At 27.1% G+C, this 14,518-nt stretch overlaps 1 protein-coding gene across 4 annotated transcripts in view; it reads right to left on the bottom strand.

Annotated features, from left to right (window-relative positions):
- The window catches only part of zfh2 (Zn finger homeodomain 2), a 63,502-nt gene extending 50,464 nt beyond the window's left edge, over positions 1 to 13,038 (bottom strand). For all 4 annotated transcript variants that reach the window (XM_070651914.1, XM_070651915.1, XM_070651916.1 and 1 more), the window contains exons 1-2: positions 12,511 to 13,038; positions 6,943 to 7,447 (exon numbers count right to left, since the gene is read on the bottom strand). The gene's annotated coding sequence lies outside the window, so the exon portion shown is untranslated. The remainder of the gene's footprint in view (positions 1 to 6,942; positions 7,448 to 12,510) is intronic.
- Positions 13,039 to 14,518: the final 1,480 nt, after the last annotated feature.

The raw sequence follows: 14,518 nt of genomic DNA, 5'->3' as shown, positions 1-14,518 counted from the left end.
TAACCTTCACAGTTTGTTGTCTGTGTGTGCAATTGTGAAATGACGATGTGGAAAAATATCAAAAAAAAAATCCTGTTTCTGCTTCTATTGTTCTAAATAAAATCTTAAAATCCTCTCCTTTGTAACGATACATTAAGAAATGTATTATTAGCTATTGTTATTTGTTTTTATGAATGTAGTTGTGTTGAATATTCATATTACGATGTTGTTTTAAATACTCTTATGACCATTTGGATTTTTTTTTCGCCAGGTAGAGGAATTAATAAAGATTCAGGATTTGGATAGGGATTCTTAAGAAATGCAATTATTTGACGTTTCGTCAAATTTGTCGTATTATGTCGAATTTTAGAAATATGATATTAATCCTGAATACTACAAGTCGGTTAATCAAAACAAAATTCGTGCTCAAACTGACATGGTACTGACTTGGTGCCGAATTTTGGATCCATTTCTCGATTTATGTTATTTGGAGAAAAAAAAATGACAATTATAATTAAATAAAAATAATTTTTTTTAATGAAAAAGGATATTTTAGTCCCATGGAACGAAACATGCTACTGCACACTGGTGTCTTTAATTTCACAAATATGATGACCAACATGACCATGTCTTAAACTAATATTAATGTATTAGTTTAGATCAGAATCCCCTAAATAGACATAAAATTCAAACAAAAGCACCAATATCTCTAAAAAGTACTTAATGGACATGAGAAATTCAACAAAAAGACTTCATATTTCACCTTTTTTTGCACCCTTAGCATTTTTAATTTCATATTTCTTCTTCTTCTTTCTCTTCTTCAATTAAACAATTTTTTTTTTTTACTTTTTCAATTCAAAAACGAGTTTTTAATTTTTTTTGGAAATGAAACAGAAGAGGAGAAAAAAAGATTTGCCGCTTCCTTTTTGTAAAAAGCAAGAATCTTAAATGAATGAATTTTCATTATTTATGGGTTCGTAAATTAGTTTCATTATATGTCGAAGATACATAAGTGGATATGGGTTTATTCGTATTTGGATGTATGATTTTCATATTTTAGGTTATGATTTTCAAATGATTTTGATTCTAATTTGCAGTTTACGAGGTTTAATGTTGTTAATTTTATGATTTAGAGTCAAATTTATATTTTCTAGTACAAAGTGCTGTTAACGTACGATTTTTATAATTTATTCATCATTTTTGGCATCACAATTCTCATTTATTTGCAAAAAATGCACAAATATTTATTCCCAGACTCAAAAAAATTTAAAAGAACAATGAATTTGCAAAACATGTGAGTTTTTCTACCTTTTACAATTTTCTACACCCATACACAGTTGTGAGTATTTTTATTTTTACACACATCAACACACAAAATGTAACTCATTTATCTCATGTGACAAATGATGCGAGAAAGGATAAAAAAATTCTAGGATTAGAAATACAAAAAAAAGGAATCTTCTTTGTTTTGTTTGCTTTTACTCGAATTTCAAGTTGATTACTTTTTTCCTGTGAGATATTTTTCATTTTGAAATGAATCAGAGAAAGTGTAAAATCAGGTACAAAATTTTGACATTTTAAGACATGCATTGTGAGCTGAAGATTAGTTTTGGATGGTGAATGAGGATCGATATAGCTAATATTCAGAAAAGAATTGATGTTTTTTTGGAAATTCAATTTTTTTAAATTAACTAGGTAAGAACTAGAATTCGAGTTGGACCTAAAACTGATCAAAAGATGATTGGCCGGTCCTACCACTTAATTTATTGCAATTTCTAAGTTTCTCGATAACAAATCCCAAAAAACTCCTTCAAAAGTAATAAAACCGTGTATTGATTTCTTCTTTTTATCCAATTATTTCATTTCACACCATTTTCTAGTTCCATTCACTCCTCTATTTCCATTTATATGCTCTCTATTCCCATTGTGTACACAATTTCTTTCACTGTTTTTTTTTTATTATTGAACTATAAACAACAAAATAAAAATAAAAAAACAGCAGTAAAAAATTCATTTTATAATTGAATTTAAATTATATGCCGATTTCCACCATTACATGCCAGTTGAAACTAATGCTTGATAGTGTTGAATTGACAAATACAATATGTATTGAGTGAAATTGCAAATGTGGATTTTTTTGCACATTTTTTTTTAACCCGCCATAAGTTTAAAATATCGTGATTTTTTATCTATTTGTTTACTATGTATTTTAAATTAAATTTTACTGATATGAATGAGTTTGTGAATGGAAGTTGATTGATGAAGGAATTGTGGAGAAGAATTCTGACGAAATTTGACATATGTCGGCTTTTTTGAGCTTTTTAATAATTAAAAAATTGTAGTCAGTAAACTAGTGTGTGATTTTTTATACCCCAAACCCTAAAAAGCCTCCCTTGAACTCAAGTTTTGGGATTTTTTCTTCAAATTCCTGAATACGCTCCTGCTCCTTTAAACCATTTAATCACCTCCATATTATCAAAATCTACCAATCTATGTCTCATAAAAACAGATAAAATTTTAACAAAAACAAAAACCCCGAAAATGAAATAACAAAAAATGCACAAAACGAAGAAAATAAACAAAACGAGAATGAGTGAGTGAAATGGAGATAAAATACACAACAATGCACAAATATACAAGGTATAGCAAGGGGCAAAGGTAGAAATGAGAAAAAGGAAAAAGACAGAAGAGAAAACAAAAGGCAACAAAATTTCAGTTTTTAATGCCAAAAAAAGCAGTTTTGCACCTGGATCAATTTATGCACGTCCTATTGTGCTCTTAATTCCTTTATTGTCTAAAATTTGCAAAGTTTTTTTTTTTTTCTTCTCCTCTTCTGTTGTGCATTTTCTAATTCCGTTCATGTATGCTAAGCCATTAGCATCGCTCTCTTTAATTTGAATTCTTTTCTTTCCCAATTCTTAGTTTGCAAGAAAAATTTTAATAATATTTTATGTTATTTTTTCTCATTTTTAATAGAAAATATGCAGGTTTATTTGTTTGTTAGACGAACAACTGCCTGCAATAATTCTTTCTTAATCAAATCTTCTCCATTTTTTTGCTGCGTATTTTGTGGTTTGTTTTGTAAATCTTTTTGGTATTTTGTTGCAGATAATGCAAATTAGGTAGTTTGGATTTTTAAGACTGATATTTAAATCATATATAAGCATAAAAGATGGTTTAACAGGGTTGACACCAAATCCCCATGGAAACGCTCCTACCAAGAGCGTGGAACCGGTAAAATGATCAAAATTGAACAAAATTGATCAATATGTAATTTATCTAAACTTTTCTATCATTTAAGGACTCATGAATCATTTTATTTCACAGTTCTTAATTCAAAATTCCCAACATTGCTACTATAGCATTACTAGAATTCTCATATGTAGCTACAAAGACACTATATAACAATAAATCCAACTATATTCTTCAAAAAATATCTTTTCAATTTTTAACAATAAATTATAAAAATTATTCTTTCCTTTTATTTCTAACAAAACAAAAAAAAAACTTTTTATTTCAATTTCCTTTTTTCGTCATCTTCATCCTATTTCCAGTTATTGATAGACAAGAAAGAAACATTAAAACAGAAATAAGAGAGTAAAAAATGGAAACTGTTTAAAGAAATTCATAAAAAATGATGATGAACGAGTGAAGAGAATTAATGGATGATTAAGGAACAGGAATTGGTTGATGGAATTAATAGAACAAGTATGGGTGAGGTAGTTGGTATATAATGTCCAAGTTTGGGCAATTAAGATTTGAAGTAATGACAAAATTTATCAATATAACCTCAAAATGTTAAATATTTTGCAATATAACCTTAAAGTATCAAAATTTGCAGAGTATATAACCTCGAAATTTTAGATTTTTAAGAAACTAACCTAAAATATTTTAGAAAACCACATTCATAACTTCTAAATTTACAATAAAACTCCCTCAAAATCACCCAAACTCCCACAAATCGCGCTCAAAATCATCAATATGTATGCTTTTCATGGCAATCGTCAAACATTGCACCCCAAACAAATCGTTAAAGGAATTTCTTTGTTGTTGTTGATCCTTTTTGCTTCTTCTTCTCCTCTTTTTTGTTTTCTTCGTGCTTCTATTCATTAAAAATATTTTTTTTATAGTTTTTTATGGTGTGATAAAAAAAAATTCTGTAGGTGATCCTTAATGATCCTTTTTTAATTGTTATGAAGTTTCTATTCATTTTTTTATGTATTTTCTTTCCTCCTATTCATCAAAATTTATCGTACATGTGTGTTCGTTTCCATAGAGAAACTTTGTTTCACGTTTTTTTTTGAATGAAATTTGAAATTTATTCTCTACACTTTTTTTTAGAGAACAGCAAAAAAACACATTTTGTGCCTCGTTTTTTATTTCATTTGCTGCCGATTATTAATAAATTTTTATTTTATTTTGATACAAATACAAAGGAAATTGAATTTATTAGATTTACTAGGAGAATTATGGAATTGTATTGGTGGATTTTTCATAGTTTTTACAATTTGAGCCCTAATAATCACTTCCTGTTCATTCAGTCGTTACGAAATTTACGTTTAGTTGTTTGAATTAATTTTTTTTTTGATAATGGGACAGAATTAATGGATATATTTTGTTTCTAGAATTATTTGTTGAATTTTTAATGACAAAAAGTTGCAGTTTTAGTTAAAAAAGGTGTAATTTGAAATTACGGGGTAGGGGACATGGTTTACAATCTTGTTACGGAGTATAAGTTTTGGTTCACCCCATACTCCTCTTGAAGTTCTATAAATTGTCAATTACATAAAATTAAGCTTAATAATGATCCATATTCAGCAAATCAGGCTTTATCAGCCCTTATAAGAAAGCTACAAAACTGTAAATATTCAAATTTTTGTCAAAATTCCAAAATTCCCCTCTCAAAAATTTCAAACTAACAAAACTATTTCCTTCATCCATCAAAACTGTGCAAAAAAAACTCACAGAAAAAAAATTTAAATTCAATTTTACATTCCCCCCATGTGCTTGAATATTGTTTTTATTATGTGCTACAAATTACTCGATAATTAGTACAAAGGAAATTTCACATTTTCCTTTTACATGAAACTTTATTTTTAACTCCAATTCAAAAAAGGGCATTGAAATAAAAATGCAAAAAAAAAAACACATTCTTTCAACCCCTTTAAAAAGAAATTCCCATCCGTGCATGAACAAGTGCAACATGAGTCTCAGAAAACATGAGTACCCAGGTGGTTCCACAAGAAGCATAAAAATATTGAAAAATAATAAAAAAAAGCCGGCATGACAGTGAATGTGTAAAAATAATATAAAAAAATCAAAGGCAAAAACAGCTGATCAGGGAGGCCTGAGGGCGGTCAGCGCGCACGCACACAATGCAAAAGCGCCGTCTGTCCACTAAATAATGAAATAAAAAAAATAAGAAGGCAAAGCGCACCATTGCGTGTTCTTTATCTAAATTTTTTATCTCTGACTGTGGAACAAGGTGTTGCTGCGTATTGGAATCGTAATAATGAATAAGAGTCCGTCACTTGGTCATTAATGAAGCCCAAGGAAGAAAAAAAAAATGTGGAATTGAAACGTGTTAACACTTATGTTTTACAAATTACTAAACACTTTCTGCTCGCATTTTTAATGAAGTCGCGCACGAAAGTTTTCTCGGCTTTTTTTTATTTTATTTCATGTATTTTGGTCTACCTGTGACTTTTTAATTTGCTTGTGTGGAGATTCTTGCGGATTTTGTTTTGCATTGCATGATGCAGAATTAGAAGGTTTGGTAGTTTGAATTATTGCTGCTGTTACCTCGGATCTGATTTTGAATTTATTAGAAGTTTTAATATATATGGAAGAAAATGGGATTTTGTGCTGAATTCTAAATTTTTGACTTTTTGAGTATTTAAAGGTAATTTTAGTCAACATAACCTCAAAATTTCATTCTATAGGTTCAGTTTTACTTGGTTTTACTATTATGGAGCACGAGGGGAACATGAGGAAGGAGTTCAAAATTCTCAATCCAGAATCCCTAAATTAATTAATTTATCTCTTTTCAAACCCTAAATAACAGTCACACAGATACCAATTCCGTGTTGGTTGCTCTTCCTTACATTTTTTGCATGTTAATAGCTTCTCTTTATTCACTATATGTAGTTTTTTGCTATATTTTATCGTGTCAGGTAAACGATCGGTCATTGCATGACTTAATTTTTAAAGAAAAGAAGGCAATAATATGGATATAAGGTAGCCATTTATTATGATTCTTTTGGGATTTGAGTTGATTTTTGCTACTGGAAAATATCGTAGAATGATTTGAGATTTTTGTGAAGAAGATTGGAGGAATTTTTAAATTTTTTGTAGAATTGAAGATGGTTATTGATTGTTTGAAATTATTTTGGTGTCAATTTTTGACTTACATAAGAAGCAAATATCTGGTCAAGTCTTACTAAGAAGTAAAATGTTTAAAATTTTATAAATCTGTCAAAAATCTTTAATTTCACAAATTCTTAGAAAATTTCCACAAATTCTTCACAAAATCCACCAATTTTTCCCATTAACCTCACAGTCTTTTAATTGTTTTTCCCTCCACCCTCAGTCAGTTTTTCTCCCCTTTTTTCACGCCGCACTTTTCCACTTTTATTCTTCGTTTTATCTTTTCATTTTCAATCTCTGCTTTCAACTTCCTGACTACTCTTTTTGTTTCCTTTATAATCAACTGTGGGAATTTTCCGTCTTAATTTTTCCCCCTTTTTGTTATTTTTACCATTCGCAGCTTCTCATCAACCTTCTCATTTTCTCACTTAATTAATTTGCACAAGAAAATTTTTTCTCCCTCAATTTTTTTTTTTCGCACTTTTATCGGAGATTACAACAAAGACGATTAAACAGAGTAGTTAATGATATCGGAGGGGTTGCAATTGCCGGACAGTAAACTGGACAAGAGTAAATAATGAAAATGTGATAACAAACCTTAATACAAATATATCCTTATGGAATTATTCAGCTGATGTACACGATGTTGATGATTTCGGATAAATATCAAAGTTAATTATTGCTGTCCTTTTTATGAGGTTTAATCACTGTGGTGATTGTGAATTTGAGATGCAAAAAAGAGGGTTGCGTGGGAAAATTTTCGGTGATTTTTCTCAATTGTTGACAGTTTTCCTTATTATTGCTCGATTTTTGTCCACTTTTTTGCTCAGTTTTGCACACTTTTAATTTTTTTCAACCACAAAAACACACAAAAGTCCTTTATTTAAGCACAAGTCAATTTCAACTAATTTTGTATTGGCAAAATTTCAAAGCTTGTTATGATTTTTAATTTTATTTTCACTTTTCAAAGTCTATTTTGATTTATTTTTCTGTTAAATAATAATCCACAAGCTACTTCGATCCGTTTTTATTTCACTTAATTATTTTGCAGTTTTTTTTTTCTTTCAGATGAATTATTCACTTCACTGGTTTGTTATTGATGCTAAAATGAGAAGAAAATTGGGAATAGTTAGATGAATTACAATATAATGAATGAAGATTGATTGATTTGAGTTACTTTTTTGGATATGAAATAAGTAAATATATCAAAATAAATGTAAATTATTATATTTTGTAAGAGGAAATGAAGAGATTTTATTTTTGCGGAATCATATTAAGGATATATTGTGTGTATGTAGAGATATTCTTATGATTGTAGTTCAGTCGATTTAGTTTTAGTTGAATAGACAATTTTGTTGTTTTGTCGTAAAAGCAGCAACAGCGAATAATAAATTTTGTAAGTCATCGTCATTATCTTGTAAATGACTGTTTGGTCATCAGTAAACATAATCAGACATTTAAAAAAGACAGAATTTTAAAATTGTTAAAGGAATCTTTGTCAACTAAAAATAGACAAATCTGATGCATTGCTTAAGGTTTTAGATAGCAATTGACTACAAGTGCAGCTAATAATCGTTATACCTATATTCATATTATACGATTCAGATACCATCCAGATGAAAACCCCTAAGGTCCCCAATAAAAAAAAACTCAAAAGTCACCTCATCACATTGAAAAAATTGTCACACGAAACATTTTCTGTCTCTCATATATCTATTTATATATATATATAGTTTACTGTCCCACTGTCATTGACATCTTTATAACAATCAATGAATGATCAGAATGCAATTGAATTGAATGTGTATATTTAGAGAAAATTGACGCGTTGTCAATGAAAAAAAGTGAGACAAAATTTCTGAAGACTGTTGAAATTGAGAGATTATTGGTGACTATGAAGGTTTAAATGCTTAAAATTAAGGAGTTCTTGGAAATTTATTTTGATTTTTATCGTGTTTTTAATTTTTTAGCATTAAAAATTAACAAAGTTGCTTAAAAATAGCAATTTTTCGACATTTTACAATCCAAAAATTGCAAACCTAACCTAGATAGTGAAAATATTGTCTAAATTAGCATGAAACTCTCAAGAATCAACAAAAAACTCTGAAATATTCACATAAAAGCCGCACGGAAGTCCACAACAATCTCCTACTTCCATCTCACCAACACAATCACATTTCCTGTATTTAATACGTCTATTTCACTCTAACATTTCACATTTCTCACAAAAAAAAAAATCATTCCTTTTGTCTTCTACATCTTCTCTCACTTTGCAAATGCACACAAAATATTTTGTATTTTTTTTTTTATTTTTTGTTGTTTTTAATGCTCACAAAATTTTTTATACATTTTAACTGCTCGAGAGTTGGAACTAGACTGAGCTGATATGATGATAAAAATGATGATTATCATGTGTGTTAATTAATTTACACAGGAAAAATTAATTAAGTATGATTAAGTTTGATGCTGTGATGGAAATTAAAATTGATGGAATTTAGTGATGAGATGTGGATGTTTGGAGGTAATTAAGTAGATTTTTGTGGACTTTTAAAATGCGGAGTTTTAAGTTTTAATATGAAAAATAGTTTTTTAGATACTTAAATTGTTTAAAAAATGTGTTTTAAAATTAAAATTCAAAATTGTGAAAAATTGAAAGTTTTGAATTTTGAAAAAAAAAAAAGTTTTATTTAATTTGAAAAAATATGAAATTTGTTTAAATGATTAATAACTTTAAAATCTACATAAAATTTGTTAAAATCTTTTAAAAAAATTAAATTATTTATATATTTTGCAATAATTTTTACATAAACACTACAAAATTGATATTTCTCATGTTAAACTCCCATGTTAATGTCACATTCTTCAATACTTTGTAATTTAATTAATAATTAATTCATCATATACATCTCAATTCTTCACCATTAAAAAATCCATATTAATGAATATTTTATCATTTTTTTGCATTAATTCTTAACTCTCGTCTTTATTTTCCTAGTTTTTCATCCATAGTACTTCACAATATCTCATAAATTGCACGTTATAATAAAAAAAAAAAATGATGAAAGGAAGAAAAAGAAGACGAAAAAAAATTTATTGACATTTAAATGGAAATTTTCATCATTTAAACTAAATAGATTGTCATTTAGTCAATCATTTCTTCAACATATCATTAACTTTAAGATGCTCTTTACTTTCTCATAATCAATTAAGTAATGAAAGTTTATTAATAATAATCTTTAATGTATAATTGTGAAATGGAAAAAAATAATTAAACTTTTAAAATATCTTTTTTGTAGTAAAATGGGAGAGGCTTGAAAATTATTGGATTTAATTCAACTTTTGGTGATAAATATGAAATTTGTGTAGTTATTTGAAATTTAAAGAACTGAGTTGCACTTGCAAACACTTGCAGCTTGTCTACCTGTTAATGTTTAGGGATATTTGTGATCTTAAAGAACTAACCCTTCAATATGCATAAAAAATTATTTTTAAGATTTATTTTCAATTTGTTTAGAATTTGTAATGTTTTTTGACGACTGATTCTGGTAATTTATTTAAATTTCACAAATTTATCTTTTTCAAAAAAAAAATATTTTAATCGTTTTAAAAACTATAATTTCTTGACTCTAATTACTTTTTAAAAAACACAAAAAAATTAAAAATTTAAGCAATAAACAGTTTGTTCACAATATATAACCACAGATATTTCAACAAAATAATTTCAACCAATCACTTCACATTTAACACGATTGATATAAGCACATTAATTTGCTATTTTTTGAGCCTCTGGGTTTAATTTTTTTGTATTGTTTGATTAAATTTAATTTTTCATTGTTGCCATTGCTGCTGACGATGACTGTGATGATGAGTTATATTATTATATAAGTTTTGAGATTTAATTTGTTGAATCGAAGTCAAATTATATATTTCAAAAATTGTTGTAATTACAGACTTGTGGAATATTTAAATATTCAATATAATGTTTAATTTACTATTTTTAAATACTTGTTTAAATTTGGAAACATATTCACAATTTAGAATATTAAAGGAGTTAACTTGCATAATATAGAAAAAAATTCAAAATTATTTAGAAAACATAAATGATTTTCTAATAAGAATTAAATTAAATAAAAGTATTTATATCAAGTTGGTTTTCTTGATAATTCTTGAGAATTTCTCAGTTTCGAGAACATTTCACATCAAGTGATAACAAACAAATTGTAGAAATATTTTTTTTTTTAACATTTAAATATTAAAACTAAAACAAAAATAATTAATTTTCTATCACTCAAATTAACTTTGACTTTTGCAAAATCTAATAAATTTCTTTCAAAATACATTTAAAAATATTCACATAAATTTTTAAAATTTAATTACTTTTGCATTAGTTTTTAATTGTAAAATAACAATAAAATGTCACTTTAACAATTGTTATTTGTTTTATATGATTTATTTCTTGTCCATAATATTCTTTTTTCAATTATTTTGAAACATTGTCTTTTTAACTTTAATTATTTTTTTCTTCGTGATTTTGACTTTTGATTTATAACTTTTTGAATAATTTTGTGGATTTATTTTAGTTTTTGTGATGTTTGTTTAATTTTAAAATTAAACTTTTAGTTAATTTTCAAACAGTTTTAAATTGTAAAATGTTTTAAAAAATTATATATTTATTCACACAAATTTCACTGTATTCTTTTTTCAAATTATTTCAATATCTTTAAATTAACAAAAAAATTTAACATTTCATTAATTGTCTTGAAACTGTTCAGATTTAGTAATATTTTAAATTTTTAAAATAATTTATTTTTTGATAGTTTTTCATGAAATTCAAATTTTAAAAATTTCCACTAAACTCATTTTCAACATTTTATTATGGAATTTTAATTTTTCATCACAAAACTAATTTAACTAATTTTCACTTAATCACTTTTTTTTGTGTCTCCAAAAAAATTATTTTCACATCCACAAAATTTTCTTTATCATCAAAAGCCATCCAAGAACATTTGCGCAAAAAATTCTTCCGCGATCCTTTCGTGTCGCTTTCCTAATTAAAACTAATTATACAAAAAAAAATTTTCTCTATTTTTTTATGATGAAAAAAAAATCGCAATCAACGAATGAGAGCAGAAAGAAGAAAAAAAATTTTTTTTTCTGTTTTAATTGCAAATCGCAGAGTGAAACACAAGAAACACCCGCGCATCAACCGCGGTGCGAACCGAAAAGCGCGACCCGGAGTGAGAGAGAAAGAGAGTGAGGCGGCAAGTCATCATCATCACACTGGCAACAGCACAGCCACACACCATTTCGGATACGAGAGATATGCAAACTTTTGCTGCTGCTTGAGAGATTTTTTTTTTTGCCTCTTTTGAGGATGAAGAAAAAAAAAATAATGAGGAAGATGGGGGTAATTTTTGGGGGTTGATGAGGATTTTTAATCGGAATTTTTTAGTCAGTTAAGCTTTTTGGGGAAATTTTTGGAGCTGTTTTAAATACTTTTGTGCTTTGATTTTTGAGTCAGAAATTTTGAATCTTCAAATGAAGTCGACAATTTGTGGATTTTTCTAAATGTTTAAGGCATTTTATTTATCTTTTTAAAAAATATTTTTTAAGACAATTCAGAATGAATCTTGAAGATTTTTCAACACATTTTTTAAACTTTATAACAAAATTTGATTTTGAAATTGAAGAATTTTTTTTAAATATTATAATTTAATAAAATGACAATTTTAAGAAAAAAGTTATTAACTCGCGTATTTAAGTAAACTTAACTTTATATAATTTACTAGAAATTATATTTTTAAATCTTATTGCCTATTCACATTTAGATTGCAATTTTGAAGCTTCTTTAACGAGCAAAAAAACTAAACTCAATGAAATTTTGAATATTTTCAACTTGACTCAAGATAGCAGGTCTATGCCTGTATCCTAAAATCCCTATGAGCACTTGTCATATAATTTATTGAACCTTTTTAAAAAATAATTTATGCAAATTCAAAAATTTCCGGTATTTTTTGTGACTTTCTATAAGAAATTAATTTACATTGCAGCTATTGAGACAATTTTGTAGGTAAAAATTAACACTGATTTGAATATTTCATAAACAAATTTTAAACTCAATCAATTTAAAATAATTTTTTTAAATTAAAATATTATAATTCATACTTTTTAAATATTTTGCCGCTAAAGTTATCCTTTTAAATTTGAATTTTTTTCAATATTATTTGCACTTTTTTTATTTTAACTTTTTCACTTTTTAATTTTTTGACATATTTTTCCAATTCCGGGTTTTAACTTTGAACTCTTTTTTGTTATTCAATTCAATATTTTTAATCAAAATTCGCTTTTTAATTTGAATTTGATATTTTTTTTTTAAATTTTTTATCACTAAATTTTCATTTTTTTTTCGTTTTTAAAAAATTTATTTTCACTTAATTTTAATTTATTTATTTTACGGATAATTTTTTATTAATTTAATTTAAATTTACAAAAAAATGATTAAAAAATGCCGTTTGAGTTGTTCCTGTTCCTTAATCATTCGCGAGACAGGCAAAAAATGTTTGTTGTTATAATTTTTTTTAACTATTAAAAAAATTGTGTGTTGTTTTTTGTCTTGTCTTTCTGTGTCGGAATATTTTAAAAAACACAACACAAAAATCCCGAGTCGCTTCTCACAATGAGCACAAATTCCCGAATAAATGATCTACGGGGCACGACGACACACAATCATTCGCATTTTTCTGGTTTTCTTTTGCCTCACTAACACTCATTTGCATTTGTGTAGTTGTAGTCATTAACATTAAGCATGTCTGTGTGCATTGCACATTCTATGTCTCTCCATTTCACTTACTAAATGAGAGAAAAAAATCCGCGGCTTTAATTGTGTGCGTGACGTGTCTTAATGAGAGCGAATTTTTTAATTTTTTATTCTCTCAACTTACTTATGTACATGTGAGCATGATTGTGTGTGTGTTGGTGAAGAATAATTTTTTTTCTATATCCTTCAGGGTGAAAATGAAGCAGCGCAATTACTGATTCTGTCGGCAATTTTTGTATTCCTTTTTTTTTGTGGAGGAGAAAATCAGCCCTGAATTTTTTATGCTCATTTTTTTTTGTTTTAAATGTTATGTGATGTGTATGGTATGTGCATACATAACTGGGTGTATTTTGCTTGGAAGCGGGTGTAAATTGAGAAATTTATGAAGGGGTTGAATAGAGTTTTGGATGGTTTTGCTAGATAAATCAGTAGTTTTGAGATAAATTTGCAATATTTCGACATCACTTTTGAGGAATTAAAGGAAATTTTAAAAACAAAAGGAATAAAAACTGAAATTTTAGAAAAAAAATTCCGAAATTTGGAAAAATCAATAGAAAAACTCTTAAATTTCAAGCAAATATTCAGGATTTTTGGAACAAAATTTCAATCCAATAAAAAAAAATTCAAAAAAAATTTTCGTTTTTTACGCAAAAAAAAATCTCTTAAAAAAAAACTTCACCCCCTCAAACCTCATTCCATTTCCTCAACCCCGCGCGCAATTTTTCCATTTTTTTCTCTCTCATTTTTTTTTTTGTTTTAAATATCAAGCCATACATTCTCATAAAGATGTGTCAGGTCGACTTCTTTTTTTTAATTCTTTTTCTCCTTAAAAAATTTCTTTTCATGTGTCGTTGTGTGAGTCACATATGTGTGCTTGCATATGTGTACATTACTTACACTGCTCATTATTTTTCATATATTTATGCACACAATAACAACAACAACAACAACTCTCTTAATTTCTTTCTTTCTTCTCTGATTTTCTTATTGATATTATTATTGCTTCTGCTGCTGCTGCTGCTGCTCTTGTTCTTCCTTTTGTTCCTTGATATTCTTATTGTTCCAATTATTTTTTTTTTGTTCTTCTGATGATTACTATTCTTATTATAATTTTCTTACTTATCGAATTGCAATTTTCTTCGTAGTTTGCTTAAGAATTATTATTTTTTTCGTTTTGTTTGAGGTTCAACTATTAGAATTCCTTATGATTATTGTAATTGGTTGTACTTGATGGCAGGTTGAGGTGTTCATGGGGAATGAATTGTAAAATTGTTGATGAATTTTTTGAAGAAATTGTTTGGTGGTCCAGAAGATAAGGTTTTCAGTCAATTCAAGAGGTCATGGATTCGGTTCTCA

This window comes from Chironomus tepperi, unplaced genomic scaffold (genome assembly GCF_022539635.2).
Source record: "Chironomus tepperi strain 1889 unplaced genomic scaffold, CSIRO-AGI_Ctep_v1 contig_467, whole genome shotgun sequence".
NCBI lineage: Eukaryota > Metazoa > Arthropoda > Insecta > Diptera > Chironomidae > Chironomus > Chironomus tepperi.
The sequence above is the reverse complement of the archived record's forward strand: the minus strand, read 5'-3'. Positions and strand labels throughout refer to the sequence as shown.